This window comes from Pinus tabuliformis, chromosome 3_2 (assembly GCF_031772625.1).
Source record: "Pinus tabuliformis cultivar Carrire ecotype Pingquan chromosome 3_2, CPIR1, whole genome shotgun sequence".
Classification (NCBI taxonomy): Eukaryota; Viridiplantae; Streptophyta; class Pinopsida; order Pinales; family Pinaceae; genus Pinus; species Pinus tabuliformis.
In genome coordinates, this window is record NC_142302.1 from 221,775,267 (window position 1) to 221,797,376 (window position 22,110).

Sequence of the window (22,110 nt, forward strand, 5' to 3'; positions counted from 1 at the left end):
TTTGTGAGCAGTAAGGATGCAATCCTTGAAGATAGAGGGCCAGAAATAGCCAACGCAGAAAATATTTGAGCAGTGGCATAGCCAGACAGATGACCACCACATGCGCCAGAATGGAAATCATTCAATACTCTTTCATCTTCATCAAGAGTTAGACATTGGGGAAGAATTGAATCAACATCAACGCAGTATAAAGTATCCCCAATGATGCGGTAAGGTTGGGATTGATGCCAAATGTGGCGACGGTCATCCTCGGATAATGCAAATCAAAAGGTAGAAGTTTGGAGATACACAATGATATCACCATACTAAGGATCGAGAGTGCTAATAAGAAAAAGAGTCTCATCAGGGAGCTGCTCATCAGCACCAGTAGGAAGAAAACAAATAAACTCAGCGAATATAAGTGATTTCTTGGATTTGGCAGTGGTGATCACTAAATCGAATTCCTAGAGGATGAAAATCCACTTGGAGTATTTGCCCCCAAGCAACTGATGAGTCAGAATGTAAGTCATGGGGTTACACTCGGAAATAATGGTTGTAGTGTGGAGGAAAATATAATGTCAAAAACATTGAGTAGCCTGAACAGCAGCGAAAGCCAATTTCTCGACATGAGCATAATGGGTCTCAGTATCGAGGAGATTGTGGCTAAGGTAATAAATGACATGTTCATGACCTTTGTCATCGTCTTGCACCAGCACCATAGAAATAGTGCTAGAAATTGCAGCTAGATAGATAAAATAATCGCGATGATAGTTCGGAGGATGCAACAAAGGAGCATTAACAAGGACAACTTTTAAGTCATCGAAAGACTTTTGGGCAGCCTCATCCCAAATGAATGGATTTTATTTCTTAAGAAATCAGATGAGCCCTAAATCTAGCACAGCATAGTTAGGCACAAAGCGATGAAGGAAATTTTCTTTCCCTTACAGACTCTGTAATTGATGCAATGAAGAGGGAGGGGGTAGATTAACAATAGCCTTGAATTTGAGAGGATCAAGCTGGATGCCATATTTCAAAACAATAAAACTGAGGAGTCACTCGAATTCAAAGCAGAAGACACACTTAAGTGGATTCTGCTGAATTTTATAGTGTCTTCAACGGAGAATGATTTGTCGAAGATGATCGGGATGGTCATGGCACTTACGTGAATGAGCAAGAAGGTCATCCAGATAAGGCTAAACAATGTTTCTGGTGTCATGAAAAGCATAGGACATCGCTCGTTGAAAAGTATCCCCAGCATTCTTAAGGCCAAAAGGGATATTTTTATATGCAAAAGTCCCCCATGGAAAGATAAAGGTGGTCTTATCTTGATCATTCGGTGCAATGTTTATCTAGTTGTAACCAGAAAAACTGTCCATAAAGGAAAATATCTCACTCCCAACACATTCATCGATGATCTTGCATGATTAAGGTCACAGTAATCAACACAGATGTGAATGGTGCCTTGTTTCTTAGTCACCAGTATGATATTGGACACCCAATCTGTCAAAGGGATAGGATAAATAAATCCAGCTTTAAGAAGTTTTTCAACTTCTCCCTTAATGGTGGTCGCTTTTCTAGAGTGCACTAGATGAAGTCGTTGGCGAAAGGGCTTCACTTTAGGACAAGTCGGAATCTCGTGCACAACTATACTATACTTGGGTCAATGTCGGGCATTTCTTCATACAACCATGCAAAAACATCTCGAAACTCTTGAAAAGAATGAGTATAGACCTTGATCTCATCAGGAGAATAAGTTACCCCAATATGAATAATTTCAACGATAACAGGTTTAACAGAAATGGCAATAGGCATCGTTTGGGTAATATTACCCATGTTCCCTTCCGACCAACTTCATGGGTCATGATAGGCATTTGAAATTGTTGGGTCAAGAAATGAGAAGAGAACTTCTCGATACAGGTAGACATGACCGTCGAGTCAAGCAAAAACCAGGAACATTGATGAGTATCGTTCCAAGGTGCTTCCTCAAGTGATATAATTTCCATTATACTTTCATCAATAGGAAACATATCGGTTAAGGGATCAAAAGAATCCAAAGAACCAAGCCACAGGCATTGAGAATACGCGTCAAGAGACATACTCGAAGCAGTGTGATCAGAAGATACAGAAGCTAAAGCTGAAACAATCTCCACATAATTAATCTCGGCAAGGCGTAACAGCATGACATCACCCCATGTATCAACAAGATCAAGAGAAGGAATGACCCAAGGATCATACTTAACCGAGATCATGTTTACTAAGGCAACATGCAGAGTTGTGAGAGGGAAAATACCCATCAAGGCGGGATCTTTAAAAAGTATTAACCCCACACTCTCATATGGAGCACCGGAATGCTTCACATAAGGAACATTGCCATCCAAGGAGGAAGAGGCAAAGAAGGACGATTGGTCGATCGTGATGATTTTCCCTTTGATGAGGAAAATGGAGCACGCAGAAAAGAGAGGAAGCTACAGCATGCATAACATGGGTCCAACTCTGTCCGAGTAGAATATTATAGTTAAGATTTGCATCAACAATTTCTACTTCAACATTAACTCTCTTACCCTCCAAAGTAATGGAAAGATTAGGAAGGAAACCGAATGGTCAAGAATTGCATCCATCAAAGGATTCCAACATGTTAGGTGGTTGGTTCAAGGTAGGAGAACCAATTTCTTTCTAACAAGAGACAGACATGATGTAGGTGGATGAACCTTCATCAATGATGGTCTTGTGAATCATCTTCTCATTAATGATCACCTGAATGAGAAAGGAAATATGATGAGGCAAGCATGGAACATGGTTTTCTAGATCAAAGCAAATGAGATTGGAATCATATGGATCAACACCTCCAATAGCCGACAATAATGCTTTCTGCTGAGAAGGACAGCTTTGCAGGACCTTGAGTAGAGTAGACATAGCTAATGGTGCTTGAGCCAAATCCTCAATAATTTTATAATGTTGGGCGGCTCGAGCATTTGGATTATATGAGGACTTTCACAGTGCACCTCGATAGGGTGTTTGAATAGCAGAATCAGGGTTAGGTCGCTCTATATGGAGAGGACCGAAACTCGATAGGATAGAGGAGGAAGGGTATTTTCCTTTTCATTCCATGTTGTCAAAGTAGGTGTTTGATAATATCTTGATCTAGTAGCCATATTTATAGGCGTGTTCACCATAAACACTTGGGAACCTGAAGAAGCAGAAGACTGAGGTTGGTCTACCATTTAGGTCTTCTGGGATGGAAATGGTTCTTTCAAGACATTCGGGGTCCCTTTGAGCAAGGGACTCACTTTAGATCATCGACGACAATCTTTAGTGTAGTGATCCTTCTCACATATGAGGCATGGATACTTGGGATTTCTTTGAGAAGCATCGCCAACAGATGACTTAGGAGGGTCTTGTTTTAGGGCATTGGATTAGCCCTGCCTTTGCCCTTCTTTTTACCCTTAAAAATTTTGTCTATTGCAGTAGACTAGACAGCATGAACTTCATAGGTTTTACCAAGACCAGGTGAATTTCGGAATGGATCATTGGACCATTGTTCGATACTAACTTCTGCTTGGAAGAATATTTCGCGGGGGTCTGAGACACAGAACCAATTACTCCATCAACAGGTGGTGTAGTCGAAGACTTCGACGTTGTTAGATCTTATGATGGTCTTGGAGCATCAAGTAAAATCTCATATAATGTGCCATATTGTGAGTAGAAAAGGTATAAATACTGGCCACGACTGATGGATTTCTCCTTAGTAACGCATCCCCCATGGCTATGTCCTTAGAAATTTTTTTGACGAATGATTTGGTGAACCATTCTTCCAACAACTGATAAGAAATTTCAAACTTGATTAGTCGATGCCGAAGTCTCCATTCATGGATGTGATAAGAGATATGGGTCGCAGTGTCTTACTTAAGTGACGTAAGAAGATGGGTGCTAATTTCATAGCAAACCAACAGCTGGAAATGCATGAGAAAATCCATAGCTAGAGTGTTAAATTCATTGTAGGTACTTCGATTTAATTCGATGTACCACTTCGCTGCACCACCTGTGAGGGTTCGTTGAAAAAGTCAGAGATGAATGGAATCATCAACGTATGAATTATAGGAGCACCAGAGGTGATATGTCATCATGTGGGCTTGTGGATCCTCCTTTGCTTTTCCCTCAAACTCCTTACAATCGCTTGGAATCTTGAACGAAACTGGAGGCCAGTTAGGCAAATGAAGAATGGGATCATCTGTAAGTCTAGAAACATCTGGAAGCTCCAATGTGGCCAACAAAGGAAATTTCGTATTGAATGGCATATAGGGCCTTTGAGGAGACCCATATTGCAGAGTCCATCCTTGTTGGTAAGGATTTTTCCCCCATTGTGGTGGATTTTGTCCATATGGAATTTGATTCTTCCCCCATTGAGGGTTACCCTTCCCATAAGGAGGATTCGGTCCCTGGTAGGTTTGATACTACCCTGCCATAGGCTGTTGATAAGAAACATACAGGTTGGAAGGTTGTTGAACCTGTTGACCCCAAACATAAGGATTCTGAACCTGCTGTTGTAGGACGTAAGGATTTTGAGCTTGCTGCTACAGGACTTGACCTTGACCTTACAAAGGCTAACCTTGCTGATATGAGTACAAGGGTTGCTACTACCCTGGTTGACCTTATGGCTGCAAAGGCTAGCTTTGTTCCTATAAAGGTTGTCCCTGTGGATGCAGATGTTGACCATGCGAGGAAATAGGTTGGGAGGATTGTTGAACAAACTACTATTGCTGCAAAGTTTGTTGCGACTATTGCAAGGGTTTCCCCTACGGTTGTTTCAATTGTCCTTGTTGTTGCACTATCTTCCCTAGTTGCTACAAGGATTGCCCTTACTACTGCGAAGGTTTCCCTTGCTACTACAAGGGTTGCCCTTACTGCTGCAAAAGTTGTCCTTGTTGTTGCAAGGTTACTTGGACAGTTCTTGGTGTGACACCTTGAGGGTATTGAAAGTTCCTGAATTAGATCTGGCTATATCCAACGGGCATAGTAGATGGACCAAGCTGAACATAAGGCCCAACTTGAGGAATGTAAGGTGGATTTACCATCGCTTGTGAACCATATGGAACATAAGGAGGTTGGAATGGAACCTGAGCCACATATGGTTTCTGGTACTGGACGTTACTTGAACCATATGGACCAACAGGGTTCAATTGCTGGTATTGGACATTACTTGATCCAGATGGACCAGCAGGGTTCGAAATAGCATTGTAAGAGGGTTGATTCATTCCAACCATGTGAGTTTGTGAGACACTCACATTGTTTGCACCAAACATCATGGAAATATTTAGATCTTGCCCCCCAAGTGGTGGCACATTCTGTCCACCCACCAGAGGGGTAGAAGAACTCACTGAGACTTGACTTGAGACTGTCAGTTGAACCAGAAGAGTCGGTTGAAATGACAAAATAAGTGGATTTGGAATGGTAGGTTGCATCAGAATTGAAGTGACTGCAGTTTTCACGATCGGTTGAGAGATCAGGTTCTGAACGAACGGACTTGAAGTCGGCATATCACTGGAAGACCAGATGGGGTGGTGATACAACGATGAGGCACTAGGAGTGCCGAAACCAACTAAGCTAGAGAAGTATAACCATGCAGCAATAAAGTCTCGCTAAACTCAGGGTAAATACTAGTCATAATTCTTCCCGTGTAAGGGAAACCTTCTGTAGGGAATGGATATACCTCTTCATCAACTGCTTGAGGAGTGTGTGTAGTAGAAATCTCAGAGTGACCCGGAGAGGAGATTGGGATCTCGCCTTCTGATTCCATGGGTGGAAACAAACAACGACGAACAATCGAAGATGTTCGAGAAAATAATTTCAAAGGAATATCAGGTCGATCGTACGGACTATATGGAAACTGCAATGATATCACAACAAGATCAAACAAAGGATTCGTAGGATAAACAACCAATTCTTGTTGACCTTCATGAGTTGGCGGACTCTCGGGAGTCTGGATAGGATTATCTAGAGATTTTGGGCCAGATTCATAAGGTGACCCAGTATCTGATGGAGGAGGACAAGATGACAAAGGTTGAATACTCAAAACAATTCCAAGTTCAACACCTTGATCTTTGAGTGACTGTGAGAGTTTAAGGAGATGCTCCTCAGATGATATTTCAGATGGAGGAGAGGAAGAGGAACTAGGTAAACATAATGGTTCTGCCATGATGACTTTGTCTCAAACAGCAATAGAATAGAGATTAATTTTAGAGCTTCTTTAAAATGTATTAAAGATATACTCACGATGTGGTCCAGAATAAGACTATCAGGAATGTAATGTGATCGTGGGCAACAAAAAGAAAATTAAGATGTTGAAACAGACTAATGCCTTTTCATGTTTTAAGAGTCGAGAAAAAGGCAAAGATGACTCTAGTCACTTTCGGTTTGAACAAGCTCAAAAGGACAAGTGCTTGATGATATTTTAAATTTAAAGAGTCAAAAAGACCAAAATGACTGCTCAGTATAATCTAGGCAAAAAGGATTACCAAGTAACCAGGAATTGCAGAATACCTCCCAGCAAACCGAGAAGTATGGGTAGCAAATCTCCCCGAATGTTATGTTTAGTGTATCACGTTTACAAGGCAGAAAACTCAACTTCCTAGAGATAAAGGATTGCAAACCTAGTGGGGTCTCCCTTTTTATATCCGATGCTACGAGGATCACAAGTTTGTACTAGCGTTGTTTAGATCCGAAGCGAACGACGGTTGCTAGGTTTAAAGACATTGGAACATGTCTCTAGCCTAGACTTCTAAATGTGAGTGTTTAGTTTCAAATGCGCCTTAGGTTAATTCAATACATTTTAAAGGTTTATCTTGAAATTAAGTCTCAGTTTTAAGGCCCTATCGATGTCACTTGAAAAAATCCTATATGCAGCTATATCAGATAGAACCCTTTCAATTCGATGAATGTTTACACTAATTAAGAGTAGAGAAAACAATCAATGCAACAAACAAGCAACAGAAAGAAAGATGACTCTTCACTACTTCGTTGTCCAAAAAAAAATAATGAAAAATATTTCCACTTCATATTTTCATATCAACTGCACTTCAACTAGTCCTTTTAATAGTAAAAGAAGTTCATTTCATTACACAAGCTCATGATGATGCAATTCTAGCTTTCAACGATGCTACTTAATGCAACATATCAATTTAATAAACTAGAATGATGTATTTTTTCAATGGAATGCTAAAATTAATCTTTCACATACACATTTCAATGAAAATTTTCAAACAACCAAACATTAATCATATTTAAAGCACGATAAGAACAACTCCTTTTAGACCAAATGCAAAGATTCAATCGAAACAAAATGAGCAATGTGATCTATGCTCAAAAATAGACATTCAATCAAGAGAAAAGAAAACGAAATTTTTTACTTGTTCAATTGAAAACAAAGTAATATAAGGACTAAAACATGAAATGCATGGACCAGCTAACCAACAACTTGACTTGATGAGCAAACAAACGAATGAATGGACAATGACCTAGATGCCCTAGGGACACAAACCATCCAAAAACTCAAAAAATCAAGTAAGGAAATCTTAAACCAAACAAGAAAACTAACCAATCTAGTGAAGCTTTATAGGCAGGGAAAATATAGGAAAACAAGCTAAGAAATAGAACCTATGAGGACAACACACACTGGAAATGATTCAGGAGAAACCCTGATTTTAACCTACAGGAATCGACGCGACTACCTAACTGACAACAAGTTCCATAAGGGGCTATGGTGTGATTGTTCAAGAGTAAATCACATTGGTCAACGGGACTATTAGAAAATAAATAGTGCTATTCAAGGGATTCAAAGAAAAATAAAAAATTTCAGAAATCAGAACCAAACCTGTCACTCTAAATTCCAGGAAACCATAGAGAGAGCGATACGACAAAATTCCACACAAATCATGAAATGAAAACAATCCAAAGAGAGGGATGGATCCAAAACGGAGTCGCTAATTTGTGGAGTAGGTAAATTCTCAGTGCAGACAAAGACAATCCCTCTAGCCCAAGAGAGTGGGTCTAGCCACAAACAAGACAATCTAATGTAATATTCCTTAGATTAGAGTCGAATAAGAGGGCCTACCTCTTATAACGGTAATCCACTTGATGGTGATCTTGCTTCCTTGCTTCAGCTTCCGTTCATTTCTTTCGTTCAAATACCTAAAACAAACATCAAGAAACAATAGCAAATGTGATAACATAAAATCAAATTAAGTCTACTTTAAAAGTCAAGGAGTCTTAAGCCATCAAATGTAATTTGACACCTAATGTAGGAAATAAACCATTAGTTGTACTAATATAAAATTCAGAAGGAAATACAACCAAAGCCTTGACGTTGCAGGTCTCCTTCGACATGTCTGGGTTCAGTACCACTGTTAACATCTCATGGGTTTTCCTTAACAATGGAATTTTAATGCCTCTTCCCCTTAGTTCCAAACCAAACACATTACACACCTATTCTCCCTTCACAAACACAAACTAGAAGGCCAAAGCTATCAATATCTTGTTGGTTATTCAAGCTCCAAAAAATACTAGTTCAACTTGGAAAAGGAGGAGTTTATATAGCTTTGAGAGAGGGGATATGGATCATCTTATTATGGGAGAGGCCTTATCTCTTTGTTTTGTTCCATATTAATAGGGGAAGGGAGCCCAAACAGACTCTCTTGGCTCTTTCCAACCCAACCATTTACCAAACTTTTGTTCACGAAGCTTCTAGACCTGGAATCTTTGACTCCATTTTTAAAAACTTGCCAAAAAAGGGTCGGTGCAGGTGATGAATGGCTCACTTGCGCCATTCAAGGCTAGGCCTAGTTTTAAACTCTGCAAATTGGCACAGGGAAGGAACTGAGCACTAGCGTCGGTCTTGAAAACTAGGTTTGAAGGAAGATTATTGGGAAATTATGTAAGAGGGAAATGTTTTGCAGATGAAGAGGGATGCAAGGGCATGTTCTTCATGATGGGAAAGCATATGAGGTTCACTATAGAGGTCCTCCAGGATCAAGGAATGGGGAGTACAGGGACAGTGACAAAATTTTGTGTAACAATGATTGACCATGATTAACCACGATTTATTTTCATATTGAGACAATCTTTACCACAATGAGACATTTGACCATGGTTCACCATGATTGAATATATTTAACCATGGTTGATTTTCATATTGAGACAATATTTGTCACAATGTGATGTTGGACCATGAATGACCATCATTGATGATGGTTGAAAATCGTGGAACAAGGTTGGTTTTCATATTGAGACAATCTTTCTCATAATGTGACAATATACCATGGTTGAACATGATTATAAACCCAATGGATTTATATTAAACCCTAGGATTAATATTATAAGCCATATGAATAATATTGGACCATAGGAATATGAACCCTTATAGTAATAAACCTAAGGGATTGATATTATAAACGCAAGGGATCAATACTAAAAACCCAAGGGATTATGAAACCAAATAAATAATATTAAAATCAAGGGTTTAATATTTTAAACCCACGGGTCTAATATTATAAACCCAAGGTATATAAACCCCAGTATAAATATTACAAACCTTAAAACATATATGGTTGACCATGGTTGATTTTCGTATTGACACAATCTTTGTTACAATGCGACGTTGGACCATGGTTGACAATGATTTATTTTCATTTTGAGATAATATTTGTGGAGATGTGACATTGGACCATGGTTGATGATGGTTGACCATGGTTGATTTTGATACTAAGACAATATTTGTCACAATGTGACATAGGTCCATGATTAACCATGATTGACCATGATTGACCATGGTTGATTTTCATATTGACCATGACTGGTTTTCATATTGAGACAATCTTTGTCACAATGCGACATTTGAAAATGGTTGACCGTGGCTTACAATGATAGTTGTGAAGGAAAATCCCCTCTGCGAATGGAGGCGATCCCTCTAGCCCAATGAGTAGTTCTAGCAACAAACCAAACAATATAATACTCAATTTCCTAGCTTATGCTTGACAAATGCAATAAGAAATGGGAACCTACCTCGTTCTGATGCTAATCACTCGATCCTCAGAGATGACTTTGAATATTTTTCTCCAGGCCTCACTCCTAAGTCATTCTTCACGTATGGAAACCTGCAAGAGAGATAAAAGTATTATGCAAGACACAAGAGAATAGATAACATATATCAAGCATAAACTACTTAACAGATCAAGGAACATTAAGCCAATTGCATAAATATTTACACAATTATGGAAAGTGAACATCAGATGTATAAATTAAGAAACTAAAAAGGGAATCATACAACCTATGCCTTGATGTTGAGGCCTTACTTTGGGTGGATTTCTAAGTCCAAGAAAAGACTCTTCAAGCACTCCTTCTTCAATCTAGAATGGGTAGAATGTAAGCATAATCTCAGCATAGGGATGCAACAATCAATGACCAGCCATTTGGGGATGGAAGGGAGTGAATTTTAGTAAGTGACAGGGAGTTAGGGATCCGCCAAATAGGGATGAATGTCCACATATCAAGGGGAAATCCCGTGATTATAAGCTCAAGAGGCCCAAATCAGAGAGCTCGACCATATCAACAACAACCAATATCCAGCTTGTTGTTCTCGAAGGTTCTAGTGGGTGAAGCTTCTCTTCCAATTTGGGAAAGCCTGCTAGAAAGAGTTTAATGTGAGTTTTCCTATGAAAACCCATGCTAGCAGTGCGAGTGTCTAACTGAGCAACCTACCATCAGCATGGCAGGCAGTGGAGAAAAACGCGTTGATGCCAAAAAATAGCTTTTTAGGCAACTTTCTCCTTAATGATTTCACGGAAATTTTCATTTAATTATTCAGGTAGGTTTTGGTTTGTATATCATGATGGATATGTTGCACATTAGTCAATGTTTTGGTACTCTGGGATATGGCACAGGAAGTGAACAGGATATATGACAAAATACTATGTAAAATATGCCCCCTAAAGCATGAAGACAGAATAGGGAGTGATGGTTGAGATGCTTTATTGGTTAGTGCATGGACGATTAAAACACCGTCAGGAGACCTGCAAATCAAGAATATACATATACATATCTAAAATTTCTAAGGATCATGCCTAATAATACATGAATAGGCATATAATAATACATGAATCAGTGGTCTGGATGCATTCAACTGTAAAAAGGGATCATGTGCAAAGATCATCGGCATGGTTGCAGCCATCCGGATAGAAAGGATCATGAATATGGACTCACGCTATGGTCACATCCATCCGTCCCGAGCAAACATGTATACAATCATTAATGAATAATAGCTCCATGCCACCTAGATTCTATTAGATAAAATATAGGGTCTTATGCTCCGTCTCGACATGATTAATGTATGAATTCTAACATGTGAATAGATGTGTCAAAGTCAAACATGATAGAAAACCACCTGATTACCAGTCAATGATGTAAACCATTAACAAGCATGAGAGAAACCACCAATAATGAAAATGGCTCTCAAGGTACAATCAGCACAATCCACAAATGTAAATAAAGGAACCAAAGTCGAACACTCGTGAAGTCATTCAATCAAAGGTCAATGATGTAAACATGTGGTCGAATGCAAAGAAATTTCCATTGAGGCATGCAAGCTCTAAGGTACTGGAAGGTATTTTCTAGATCATCTTCCCAGATAATGAGCTGAATTCGATGGGAAGTGATCCGTGGAAGGAGGGCCATGATGAATCCCACATCATCGACATGAAACTAAGGATGTAGTAGAGTGAAAAAGTACGATTCAGGATTGTGGCTAAAATTCAAATAGTGTATAGGTGGTAAAGAACTACATATATGACTTCCCTTAAACATATTGACAACACGACTCCAGAGTTTGGAAATATTTTACTCAACATAGGATTAGAGGTCATGATGATGGAATGGTATGATCATATGAGAGGCGAAATGGATTTCCCAAACCCAGGAAGGTAAGTGATGAAGTGAGGATATCCCAAATTCGACACGAGTAACAGATGAGTATCATGTTCAAGAGTGACATTTTGCCTTTACAAGATACAAGAGATTAACACTTTCACTTTTTCCCCACCATTTCTGGTGAGTACCCCATATATTTTTTATCGCAAGCTTGAAGGGGATATCATATGATTTCCATATAAGTTCACCCTTTAGATGAATCCATCCTAGTAAGTTTTACGAGCCCTAGGAAGGAGGAACTCGGTCTCGTCATGGTGACAAGTCCTGCATCATTTAAGTTTTACGAGTCTGATGGAGGTGAAACTTGGCATATCTTTCATGTTTAGAGAGTTTGAAAAATAAGAGGAAAATAAAACTCCAAAGGTCCCTTTTCGTAAATTGTATTTTGAGCCCGGAAAGGTAGAAAACAATATTCAAGAGAACGTCCTATCCATGTTCAACTAAGGTATTCCTTTTTCATACAGTAGTCTATCTTGGTCCAGATTAGGGTTAAACTTATACTGAGTAGATGTCATTTCATTTACTTTTATGAGTTTTAAACAACAAGTACTGCACAATATTTTCATTTTTCAAGAGTCAGAAAAGAGCTTAAAGATGACTCCTCCTAGAGGAATGAGTGGTATTAAAGGATAGAAACTCGTTATGGTGATGATGGAACTTCTAAAAACATGTAAAGGTCAATAGGCTAGCTTATAAGACCACTCATTGCAAATGTTCCTCAGGCAAGGATAAAACAACCAAGTGAAAGCGTATGATCAGCCAAAGAAATGGTGATGATGGAATGAAAATACCAAGGCTCATCTAGAAAAAATAGGCTGATAAAAATGGCAATCACGAGAGGTAAAATGGGAATGGTTTCATTTTTACACAAGCTTGAAACATGGGAAATTATGCTTGAGTTTGGTTTCATTTTTACACAAGCTTGAAATGGAAACAAACTATGCTTGAGAATGGTTTGCAATCCCCCAACATAATGAATCTATTCGATGTATATTCCCCCCCCCCAAGCTTCATTTCATTCACCTGATTGGATGGAATGAAGGTTCACTTACGAGATCAAGTGAAAGATGCGACTAGGATTTTAAGAGATCTAATCAAAGACTCGAATTGGAAGGGGATTTGTTTCATTTTTTAACGATCTTGACACAGGAAAAGAACCATGCTCATGGGAACCTATTTCATTTTTTAACGAGGTTGACATGTTAAAATAATTATCCTCATAGCACCTATTTCATTTTTTAACGAGGTTGACATAGTAAAAGAACTATCCTTATGGAGACCTATTTCATTTTTTAATGAGGTTGACATAGTAAAAGAACTATCCTCATGGCCCTTGTTTCATTTTTTAATGAGATTGACACAAGAAAATGAACTCTTCTCCAAGCCCTTGATCACAGACCAAAAGAGGCCATGGCTTCTAAGAGGTTCTCATCAGATGGTAGAAAAACACTTTGGAAGGGATACATGTCTAGGGATCTAATGGAAAAATCAGACTCCAATGCCCCCAACACATGGTGTACTACATCACCTACTAGATCATGAGAAGATGTGGGCATGGAATAGGTGGCCACATAATTAACCTGTGCCAAGGGAGATACCACTTGCATATAAGAACCATTTAGGGATGATGGCTAATTGGGAGTTGATTAAAGACTAATGAATGTAATTTGATCAATGATCACAATTCTTCCTTCATGTGAGAAACACATCACTCGAAAGAGGGAAGAGACAAGAGCTCCCATGACTTAAATGTAGTCACAACCAAGGAGTATATTAAAATCTAAAGTGCCTTGGATAACTGTCACATCTTTATAGACATTCTTTCCTCCCAAAGTAATAGGTAACTTAGGAAAGATCCCTAGTAGTTGATTGGTTCCTCTGTTAAAAGCTAACAGATTTTGGGTGATAGGGACAAGCTAAGGAGAACCTAAAGCTTGCCAAGAATTTGAGGATAGAAAGCTAATGTATGTGCCCCCATCTATGACTGTGCTAGGTACAACCATATTGTAAGCTTGTATTGTAATTCTAAAAGACACATAAGACAGAAGACGATATCCTGTCAGTCGACTCCAATCAAAATAAGTGACTAAACTACTCTGAGGGGGTGTCTTAGGAACGTGAAAGTTTCCCTCTTGCGCTATGGGAACAAGATAATTGCTCTCATGCACCTTGAGAATGGGAGGATTTCCCTCCAGGTCATTCGAAACTGAAGAAACCATAATAACCTAAGCAGTACGAGGTTCACTCTCTACCGGAAAGGTACGGTTAACTAAAGGTGGAATCAAGTCTACCATTTTCTCAACCAATGGTTGGTCAATAATGAACTCACGAGACTCACTTTAAAAGAGAGTGGGGTTGACCAAAGAAGACTTTTGATCAATCACTAGATCAACTAGTGAAGGATCAAGGGAAAGCTTCTGATAACCAACTGGAAGATGAGGCTGGGAAGCTGTAAGGTTTTCCAACTCTTTGGAAGCCTCATCCAAAAGAGGACATCAACAAAAATCAGTCATATAGGACATAACAAGATCTTAGGGGCTCAGACACACTGGGTTTGACAGAGAAACCCTATTTTTTTTCTAATCTTAAGGATCAGCGCTATTGTCAAGGCAAAACAAGCGTTGAACAGGGGATAAGTGTGACTATTTTAAGAAAAAGCACGATGGCAGCATGACTGTCAGTTCAAAAAACTCGTTGGTCGAGGAAACAAGAAAAAAATCAAAAGAAATTCACCAACTCTTCCAGACTGAGCACTCTAAGATACCAGTGATTGTGCAGACATATATCCACCCAAACTAACTGATAACATGATGGTCGGTCAAACTGATCAAGAGATCAGTTGAGAAAGGAGGATGAACATGCTATAGCTCCCTAGTGGAGTCGCCATTTTGTTGTGAAGGCAAATCCCCTCTGCGGACAGAGGCGATCCCTCTAGCCCATTGAGTGGATCTAGCAACAAACCAAACAATATAATACTCACTTTCCTAGCTTATGCTTGACAAATTCAATAATAAAGAGGAACCTACCTCGTTCTGATGTTAATCGCTCAATCCTCAGAGATGAATTTGAATATTTCGCTCTAGGCCTCGCTCCTAAGTCACTCTTCACGTCCGGAAACCTGCAAGAGAGATCAAAGTAATATGCAAGACACATGATCATATATAACATATATCAAGCATAAATTGCTTAATAGATCAAGGAACATTAAGCTAATCGCATAAATATTTACACAATTATGGAAAGTGAACATCAGATGTATATATTAAGAAACTAAAAAGGGAAGAATACAACCTATGCCTTGATGTTGAGGCCTTCCTTTGGGTGGATCTCCAAGTCTAAGCAAAGACTCTTCAAGCACTCCTTATCTGAGCTAGAATGGGTGGCATGTAAGCATAATCTTAGCATAAGGATGCAGCAATCAATGACCAACCATTTGGGATGGAAGGGAGTGAATTTATAGGAAGGGATAGGGACTTAGGGATCCAAAAAAGAGGGAGGAAGGTCCACATCTCAAGGGAAAAGACCATGATGATAAGATAAAGAGGCCCAAATGAGAGAGCTTGACCATACCAACAACAACCAATATCTAGCTCGTTGTTCTCAAAGGTTCTAGTGAGCGAATATTCTCCTCCAATTTAGGAAAGCCTGCTATAAGGATTTCAACATGAATTTTCCTATGAAAACTCATGCTGGAAGTGCAAGTGCCTAACTGAGAAACCTGCCATCAGCACGGGAAAGCAATGGAGAAAAATGTGTTGATGCCAAAAAATAGGTTTTTAGGCAACTTTCTTGAGAATGATTTCAGGGCAGTTTTCATTTGATTCTTCAGAGAGGTTTTGGTGTGTATATCATGATGGATATGCTGCACAATAGTCAATGTTTTTGCACTCCAGGATATGGCACGGGAAGTCAACAGGAGATATGACAAAACACTGTGTAAAGATGATTGAACATGGTTGACCATGGTTGGCGATGGTTGAACATGGTTGATTTTCATATTAAGACAATATTTGTCAAAATGTGATGTTGGATGATGGTTGACCATGATTATAAACCAAAGGGATTTATATTAAACCCTTGGATTAATATTATGTCCCCTATGAAAAATAGTATATTTTAGGATATGAACCCTTAGATTAATAAATCCAAGGGATTGATATTATAAACCTAAGAGACTAATAAATGCAAAGGATTTATACTAAAAAATAAATGAATTAAAAACCCAAGGGAAAGACAATCTAACTAGATACATAATAGTTTTAAAATAACTTCAATACCACAAGCATGGACACTATTGCCAGTAGACATTCATAGCCTCAATGAGGATACCCTTTAATCAAATTTAGTTGCTTTTATCCCATTTTCCAAGAATTTATATATAATTTAAGATCCTTTTTCTTTATTATTATTTCCTAGAAATCATTTGAAAACCATTGCTTTGGTTTGGTGACCAACTAGTTACAATGCCATTCACAAAAACTTACAGAATTGAACAAGCCAGCTCATCATGAGACCTCCTATCTTTTTAGTCTTGACCCAAAAGCCACTATCTTAGCTTTTATAGGCCATTTTGTCACATCCAATCGGTGAGCCTCCTAATAGGATCAATCAACATCTTATTCCCCCTTGTCACCATCTTGCACAAATCCCTAAGCATGTTCCCTTAATTACCCAGATTTTTTGCACCCTAAATAACTAAGAAATTGCATTACAATGCACTTTCTCCTTCTCTCATGGTGCTATACAGTTCACCCTGCATAACTGTGGGGGTGCATTGATTCTAGAAATTCAGGACAAAATAAAAACAATTATGAAACTTCCTCTTCCAGAAGCTTTCAAAGGTTGTTTCAACCATTTACCTTGGATAAACATTTTAATCATATTTGACTCCACCTTGGAGAAATCACCATATTATCCCTTGAGCTCATCCTCCCATCAATTTTGAATCTCAAGCCTAGATTGGTAAATGAATAAGAATTCATGAACTACCTCTCCTTATATATTTACCTCATTCCACAAGCACCTGGTTAGTTTTGGGTTGGCTTTTGGAGAGTGATTATGCCCTTATGTTGTTGTATTGAGTGGTCATCATCTCACGCATTTAGGGTGATTGGAGGTGTTGTTAGTATGAAAATTCCCGGAAGATGTACCAAAAACCCTCACTTAAGTCACTATGTGACAACTGACCCTAACAACAATTTAATGGTTGTTTTCATTCTAGATCTGCAACACAAATGGAAAATCTACAATAAAAGAAAACAAGATATGAAACAAATAGCAGCAGAATGATAGATCTAGAATAATAACCCAGTGGAAAGACGATTTTAAACAAATAAATATTTATTGATAACACCTGGTGAAGGAGATATACAGACTGGTCTATAAGTTCCCCTTTGTGGGATGGGTCCTTTGATATCCTTGATGCTTCAGAAATAGATTCCCTCTCTCAATCGTGTGAAAAAACCAAACAAAGTGAAGAACTCAAGTGGGAGCTCAAAAAAAAATGATGATGATAATGATCATGGTGAGGAATGAATGAAAAACCCTCCTTTATATAGAAAAGTATGGAGTTAATCTCGAAAATAGAGAATAATAAAATATTATTAACCAAATTCATATCTAACTACTTGGAATACTTTATTATATTTATTGGAGAAGGAAAAGGAATTTAAAATGGTTAAATTCATTTATTTATAAATAATTAACAAATAAAATTATTTATTAACTATTTCGCGCAAAACAAGAAAGGTGTGAAATCAAAATAATTATTAAATAGTGATTTAATAATTATTCTAATAACAGAAATAAGGAAATTCAAATAAATAATGATTTATTTAAATATTCCTAAGGGATTTAGTCAAATGGGACAAGGAATAATTATTTAATAATAATTCCTAGAGAAAATTAAATAAATAATAATTTATTTAATTATTCTCATGGAGTTTTTTTATTTAAATCAAAGAATTATTTAATAAAAATGGTTTACTATAGTATTTTCCACAGTGAAAGTGATTTTACTATGGTAAAATTAAATCCACGTGGTGTATTTCGTTCCAACTAGTTAGAAATGGCTAGGTGATCATTTTTTGGGATAACAGATTGCCCCCAAACGTATGAGCCTTAGGAGAAAATCATATGACTGAAATATTTTGTAGATTACACTTCCAAAAGACACCGAATGGGGAGTCAAAGAGAGAGTGAGATCTGAAGCAAGTCAAGTATGGACAAATAACGGAGGAGGAGAGACCTACAATACTAATAGAAGTCTCCTTTTATGTGGTAGTACATGATCTCAAATGATGCAAGGAAGGCATACCCATACCCGTTAAGATAACTGAGTACAAATAATAATGGTGATCCCAACAATGCGGAACTGAGCTATAAAGTACATGATACATGACATATGATACATTGGCATCAATGGGCCAGAAAATAATACAACAAATCCCATATACATAATACGCCTGGAAAAAACATAGGCGAGGTCTAAATACAATAATATCTGAGTACATGAGATAAAATGCCCCTCAAATTGAAATGGGAAGGGGGGATCACAACCAAGGAAGCCTTGCTAAATGGGAAAGGACTCTAAAAATATGAATGGATCATCTGGAGGAGACATGCATCCTAGAGGCGCTGCAAGCGGCAGAAACTGAACCCATCAAATCTACGGAAATGCATCGAAGGCTGGATCAACATATGTGGTCATCCTAGCATCTTGGGGGATACCTGAAGGGCCATCCCCTCATGAGGTCTGAAACGTTTCACACACACCCAGGAATCACTAGGATAATCATCTAGATCACTGAATCATCAATCATATGAATCTCAATCATGCGATAAGGAGGTGATATCGAGCATGTGAGAAACAACCAAGTCAAAGGGAAATAATGAGTTCCTTTGCTTCATCTGAGGCACCAAAAAAAGATGGAAGCTAGAACCAAGGTACATTGCCCTCTAGACTACTCTTCTGGAATAAATGTGTTGAGGTCGACAGAAGAGAGCCTGCCAGAGTTAAGGCAATGAGGAACCCTCAACAAACGCACAAGGGAACATAGCAGAGTGATTGATGAACTGAAACCAGGGATGATGACGGAAGGAAACATGATGGATGGCGGACTGTCGACTTCCCCTGTCAGAGAAAAATAATAAAAATGGTTGACCTAGCAGCGATAGACTCGAATCCGGAGGGGATGGTCAATGACTCAAATAGGGGTTCGTCAAAGACGGAGTAGAATGATTTAAGGCCAAATATAAGTATAATGGAGGAAATGCAGGATGACGAAAAATGAAACACTGTAACGGGACTGAATGTGGACTCGGAACAGACTCCATAAGTACAAGGGTGACACGTCTCAGATTCTCTAAACAAGGGTGACTTGATGATGTTGCCACATAGTGGAGGCACGTTGGGGACCATGAAAACATGAGTAAATGATGGTTACTCATGAAGAAAATTGACACGAGAGTCAACCATTGCAAAGGTAAAGTTGTACTAGAGAACAGGTGGCTCAAATGAAGAGATTCGATTTTGAAGGGTGGAAAAGTGAAACTTCATGGAAAAAATGGTTGTCAGGTGAAGTGTCAAATTATTAAAAACCAAGAGAGACCCGTTATAGAAATCAGTGAGATCTTTCCAACGGTGCTTGCGGTTTGTCAAATAGATCTATGGTTTGGTTGCAGTGGGTGACAGAAAAAACTATGGTTTTTCCTATTAAAGGACTTCTTGCCTCCAAATCTAATTCATTTGCATAGTGAGATTTGGAGAATTTGGAGAGGAGGAGAAGGCCCTAAATCTTGTGGAGATCGTAACAGAAAAACCAACTACCAGAATCAGGATCTGTAAGTTGGAGGTAGGTGGCCTAACCATACTCATCAATTTCAGTGGTTTAAATTTTTAGATTAGGTCCTCAGTTTTTTCTGGGAGACCCTTTCCTTCCCTTACGGTCGTAGCACACTTTTGGGGGCTAGATCTGCTCTCTGGAGGGCATAAATGGAGCCAAAAAGTGTGCTCAGTGTAGTTTTTGAGGGAATAAATATGCTCTGGATTGAGAGATTAGGCAGGATTTCGGTCTACTGGGAACTAAGGTTAAGTGCATCCATGACTGTCTTTTTCATTATGAACTGAAAAAACTTAATGTTTTCTTGTAGGTATGGCAGATTTAAAGATATCATGGCGAGAAAGAGATTTTGATACCCTCCACGTTGAGATTTAGGGAAATCAAGCAGTGAGAGGGATACTGGCACGATGTGGTGAGCTAAAGTTCTTAAAGAACCCACTAATGAGGGATGGCGAGCCCTTGCTATTGAGGATAGTGAGCTATTGGGATCCAGATCAAAGGTATTTGTAGTGCAAGGGCACTAGATCAAACTCATGATCTAGGATATATACTTTTTGACCAGACTACCCCCCTTGGGGGTGGTAGGGGAGATGCATCTAGTTCTGCCTTGTGGGAGGCATATTGAGGAGGTTATTGAGTGTCGTTATAGATGGGGTAGTCATGCGATGGGAAATACTATCTGAATCATAGACATGGATAGATTGGAGACACGACCTATATCTGCAATGGTGTTGTGAATTTGTGGTAGCCATTCCTTCCACCATATGACAGGAGGGTTGATGATGTTGGTGGAGAGTGTTTTGGGAGGGATATATTATGGGTGGGCCCAAATGTTGTCATATTTGTTGAAACGACAATTGACATTATGTAGATGGGGAACCAATGATACTTATTTTTTTGGGATAGTCTTATGCTCACTCTTATTTGAGAAGATCCCCACTATACGGCCTCATGTTCAGATTCGTGATGGGGGGCCACAGGAACCGAGGATGCGCCGTTGGGGGAAGCTACTTAGATGAGGAGGTGGAGGGGGAGTCAAACGAGTGTTCTGATGTGAGTTTTTTACTCATTGGGACTAGATGCCACTATAGATAGATGACTATCCATATAACAACATGAACTGTCAGGGGGATCCTGATTTACCACTTCCACCAAGACGAGCATGGGGTCCATATGGTAAGTGAAAGTTGCTATATATTTTTTGAATTTATAGTTTATAAAATATATGTATATGATAATGATTTCTAAACTTTGTGGAATGCAGATATAGAACTGGTGAGGCCGGCAGGATATGCAGGACGAGTTGCATCACCTTGGGCTACACATCAGCATGGAACTTCATCAAGACAGAGGTTGGATGACAGAGCTCTACTGGAGGACCTCCCATGCAAATACGACACGCTATTGACTGGGGTGATAGAGCACGAATGGCGTGATCTAGAGGATCGATACACAGATGAGTGCACAGGTCTTCCCCTAGAGTGGCGAGGAATCACGCGACGCCTTTCGATGGTCGGTCAAGCGGTACGGGATCTACAGGCTGGTGTGGAATTGGGCAAAGTTTCGATATGATGTTAGACAATGGAGGGATCAATTCTGGGAATTTCAAAGCAAGAGCAGGCGAAAACATCACGGAATTCCTTAAAGAGCCTTGTGTAAGCCTCAATTTCTTCCAGGCTGCAATGTGCCCCCAAGACAATGTTTTCTTCAACCTCTAGTTTATCTGAAATATTGATCTTTATGGTGGGGAAATATTGGACATATTCCCTTCTTCAAAAACATCAGGTGTAGGAATGGGATTTTTGAACCAGTCAACTTCACCATGAATGAAGTCTTTGGATTCACAGCATATTTTTCATGGGTCTGTTGCGGAAGGAAGTATGCACAATGGTGCATATCATCCCAAGGGTAGTAAGGGGTGGTCATGGTTCTAGATGTCTTCATCAAAGTAGAAGATGAGCATACGAGGGAAGAAATACCACATGACGAGGAAGATCTACCTGAAGCATCTTCATGAGAAATGAGGTTCACATACGCATCATCATTACTGGGAGACATATGACTAGTAGAGGGGACATCTACCGATGTTGAGACCGATGTGTCTTCTTAAAGAGGTTCAACAGAATAAGAATAAGATATATCTAGGGAGTTCATAGGGAGTGATCTCATGAATGATTATAGGCTGAGGATGGGAGCAGAATTGTCCGTCATCTCGACATCAAGGGGAGGGATCACAATGGGTGGTTGGGAGACCTCATGTTCTGGAGTAGGGGTGGGACCAGAATCTGTAGGTAAAGGAGAAGGGGAATCAATATGA